The sequence below is a fragment of the Chaetura pelagica genome, unplaced genomic scaffold, assembly GCF_000747805.2.
Source record: "Chaetura pelagica isolate M959 unplaced genomic scaffold, ChaPel_1.0 scaffold3, whole genome shotgun sequence".
Taxonomy (NCBI): domain Eukaryota; kingdom Metazoa; phylum Chordata; class Aves; order Apodiformes; family Apodidae; genus Chaetura; species Chaetura pelagica.
The window spans coordinates 1957697-1962468 of record NW_009952974.1 but is presented as its reverse complement, the minus strand read 5'-3'; positions in this window follow the sequence as shown (position 1 = coordinate 1962468).

Genomic DNA, 4772 nt, shown 5'->3' with positions numbered 1-4772 from the left:
TTCAGTCCTTTGTATGGATGAGTATTTTGTGTACCCAGACCAGAGTCATAATAACTCTACTCACAGAAGAAGCTCCATCTGCTTCTCTGTTACCAGCTGCTAGTTTGAGGCTACCCCTGAACAGCATGGCAGAATCAGTCTCAATATATGAACGTGCATATTAAAGTAACATATTTTGCCAGCAGAATAGAGAGAGAGATATTGTTCTAAAATAATCAGCTGGGCCCCTGTTACTAGGGTGTGTAAATGCCATCACAATCCAAGGGGTTTTAGCAAACCTCTACTAATGCACCTATTTCTGATTGACAGGTAAAGACAACAGCCCCTGTCAGATCACGTGATGTGTAAATCCTGCAGGAAACCTGTGGTTGGCATATGCATTGAATTCAGATTCAGATCTCAGCCCTCTTCACAAGCTCTTTGTTTGACACTTTCCTGATGATGCAATAAAGGTAAAACAGTCTGCAAATATTTTATAAAGCTTTTGCAAATCACTGGAAAACTGTCTTAACCACAGTACTTAGGAAACATGATGTAGTGCTGCAGTCAGTGCACAACAACTAGACTCCAGTGGTTGTTTTAATCTTGTTTAAACTATTCTCTCAGCAGGTAACTGAGAGACATAAATTATCTACTACATGCCAGCAAGGTGCCAGTACTGTAGAAGGTCTTTATGTTGCTCAGGAACACATTATATCCTTTGACAATTCAGTGAAAGAAACGACAGTGTTATTAACAGTAGGGCCACTTAAATGTAAAGGGGCATGCAGACCTCAGACTTAGAGAAAACAATAAAAACTGTAATGGAAAATTTCTGGGAAGAAATATTTTGAAAATACCTGTACTTAACTTTTAACTGACTCCTGCAGTACCAACTGCTTTTTTCCTCTCATATATAAAGAGCATCTGTCTACCTGTGGTCCAAAAGTACTTTGATTCTAGAATGAAGGAAACAACAACAATAAAGTACAAAAGTAAAATTCCCATGAAAGCATACAGCATGTGTGTATTTCTTCTTTGTGCTGTACAAGGTCTGTACAGAAAGTCCACAGTTCTTCTGGGCCTTGGAAATGTAAAGGGGTGTGATGCAGAAAATGGAGGCACTGACTTATATGGCTGAGTACAGCATCCTTGCAGGGCATTGAGGATAAAAGCATTCAGACTAAACTCCATCCCAACTTTCCTCCATGCCATTCCCACAGAATGTAGTGAGTGAACCAGGTGAAAAGCACAAATATGTCACAGCTGAATAACAGAGAGCTTTGCTTCAAGACTCATGATGTGTTTCAATAATTAACAAAATAGTGCTGAAAAGAGTTCAAGCAAAACTGTGAAACTAGAATGTTTTACATAAGAAACAATCCTTTATGTAGCAGTTGCATCTTTGTATCCCTTATTTTGGTGTCCTAATGATCTTCTGTGGAACTTGTTAAGTAACATGCATGGATGTGATGCATCTGCAGCTCTGCTATCAGGTGCTGAGAAGGCAGCAGGAGTGGAGACTTCAGGCTGTCCTATCTGACAGGCATCAGTTGGAGAAAAGCAATGTACAGCTGTGCCTCTTCTCTGAGACCACTCCCATGTAAAGTCCTATAGGGGCTGGTACTGTCTTTTTTCCTTTTCATCATGTGCTGAAGAGCTGTAGGAAAGGTCATGGAGGAGCCAAGGGCTACGATACTATCAATCTGTTGATAGCAACCAGCTTGTATGTCTCTTTTCAGCTGATGCAATCAATGCCATGATACAGATGTCACAAAACTTACAGGAGATAAGCCCACAGATCAAAATCAGCTGTCTGAAGCTGAACTAAAGAAGTAAAAGATATTGCCAGAGGGAAAGTTTTAAAGAGGAGAACTTTATGTAGTGGCAGTGAGATAATCCTGCTTTCATTCTGGGCAAGTGCTATGTAGTTAGGGATCCCAGTGTGGGCCACATTGCCCCTGGATTCAGTATGGCTTGCAAAATGCTTGAATTTTTTCTGTCTGCTCTGCTGTCATTTTTTTTTGTGGTAAAGGTGACTTACTTCACCTTTTGTAAGAGGCCTCTAGAGACTTGTTCAGGTTAAAAAGAGAACAAAGAACAAAGCTTGTCAAATAAAGCAGCAACATATAGGAAATGTGGAAGGTGTAATTCCTTACAGGCATACTTACTGCAGGCCAGTTTTGTATTTTATTCTTGGTAAAAGAGTTGTTTGAATACATATAGACAAGTAAGGATTAGCAGACCCAGTGCAGACTTCGAAAATGAACGTGATCTGAAGCTGTCTGGTTTTATAGCCTTGGGCAAATCATATAATCTCTCTGCTGCTGTTTTCTGATCTATAATCCAAGGGCAGTAATTCTTTCTTGGTTCTCAATGGTGAATTAATTGATGATTTCACAGTGTTTTTTGGTGCCATATACAAATATTACATTTACAGAGAAGCAAGCAGCATAGGATATTAATGCCAAACAGATACAGGGTAAAACTTGAGATGCTGGATAGTGGCACACTCAGATACAACTGTAATGAGTTCATTAGTAATCCACGACTGGACTGATTAAGTAGTTGCCACTGTGTAAAGCGTTGTCTGGAGCTGGTACTTGATATATTATTTTGACCTGAGACAGATGCTCAGTGATCTTGTCCTCTTAATACCTGTCATGTAAATACAAATTATTGAGCCAAACTGAAAGTAGGAAGCTTAGTTGCCATGTGAATATCCTTTCTGTATTATTCTGTATATAAGAATTGCAACTTCCTAAACTGGATTTTTTATATAACCCTTCAGAAGCACAGTTTAAAATAGCTTGTCTCCTTTTTTCTTTCTTCCTTCCTGAGAATGTTTCCTCTTGTCATTATGATAAAAATGTGCTCTTGTGACAAAACAACCATGTCCCAGGATTTTATCCTTTCTTGTCACAATGGCACCACATCTTGTATGGTGATAACACAGCACAGAAATTTCAGCACATTGAGGTTACTTTTGCATTGCCTGATAGTGATGACTGTGATGTGAAGCATCAGAAGATGTAACAGTTTTCTACACAAAAGACTCACCAGAGGATTCAAACAGTCCTTGAGGACTCGGATATCCAACTGAAATTAGAGGTCTGGATGAGTCAGGGTAGTTGTGTGCAAAAGCCTTTCAGCTCTAGGCTGGGGATATGAAGGGGAACAGCATCTGTAAGAGGTTACCTATTCCTGGAGGTTTTGATAGTTTATTTGAAATGGGCTTCAACTGCGGATTCTGAGACTTCTGCTAGCAAACTGGTTATTATAGATTGGGAAGCTGGAACCAGCAGTGGTGGTGATGAGTGCAGTGCACCCTTCCACCCATCCCAGTGCAGACAGTAAGCACTGCAGGCAGGAAGTGGCGCTGCATGTATTTTAGGGGTACAGATATTTGACACAAAGGACGTTTTAGTCTGGGTATTTCCACTGCAGATTGAAAATATTCCTACATTTTCTTTCCCTTCCTTAAGTCTCTTTTCAGCTTTATGTCCTTCCTCATCCCAAACTCCTGGTAGCTCTTGGGCTGTGCCTCGTGTGTACATACACTGGCAATTTAGACTGAGCTAGGGATGCTAACCCCGTTTTAAGGCGGGCTAATCGAGGCCTTCTGCAAATGGGAAGCAAGGCATAGCACTGTGAAATTATTTGCTAAAGGTTATCCAGCTGTGACTGAGAAAAGCGTGGTCTGGTTCTGCCGCAAAAGATGCCACAAAAGTATAAATGTTAATAGCAGTAACTTTCTCTGTGTGTTTCTGCTTTGCAAAATTACATCTCCACTAGGGGACTTGTTAATGTCAATGGCATTCAGTTTTCATGATCACTGCTTGAAATGATCAGTCAGCTGTATGGATCTACAAATTGCTCCCTTGTAGCCAGCCTCTTAGTCTAATGCTCAGGCGACAGTCAGCTGTACGGATCAGCCTCAAAAAGATGCCTTTGATTTTCCTTTGATGTTTCTGAGCCAAGGAAGAATTTCACAGGGCCACTAGGCGGTAGGTGAAGATCCCTTTTGTTTGTGGGAAGCCAATTATGATGTAGCTGACCTGCTTTGACCTTAAGATTACTGGCAGGACATCTGGGATGTCCTTGCGAGGCAGAGCTGGCTCACTTAGTGTGCCCAAGTAGGGGCACAGACCAATTTGTTCATCTGGATGCAGCAATCATTCTAACAGTGTGATTATAATGGAGGTCGCACATATCGATCCTGGTCAGAATCAGTGTATTTATTTGCCTGCACTTTGGCTTCGTTGCCCACATGTGAGGAAAAAGCAGGGTTCTCCTTTAGGATTGAATGAGAATAAGTGGGAACAACTTTCAAGAACAGGTCCTAGTTTCTTAGCCTCTCTCCCAGTTAACTCATCCCTTTCCTTATTTTTTGTTCCCTTATTCACCTCTTACTCCAGATCTAAGACTAGCAGAAGCTTTTAAAGACAAAAAAAAGCATCAAGAACAAGGTGATTTGCCCGAAGGCTCTCTAGAGTAAGGCACAAAAAAACTAATCCTAGAGGGGAGGCCAGTGTGACACTAGAGAAGAAGCGCTGGAACTTTTTGCTTTTGTAACCCCTGTTGAGACAAATCGGACGGAGATTGCTTTTGAATGGTGCTGGCTGGCAGTGGCTGCGGGGGGAGGCAGGCTGGGGTTTGGGTTTTTTTGTCGCCATGCGCCCGGTCCGTCTGAGACCCGCACACCCCCGGCGCGGGGCCGGGCGGACTACAAGCCCCGTGGTGCCGCCGGGCGGGCGGGGGCGGCGGAGCGCGCCTGCGCCGCCAGACGTGGC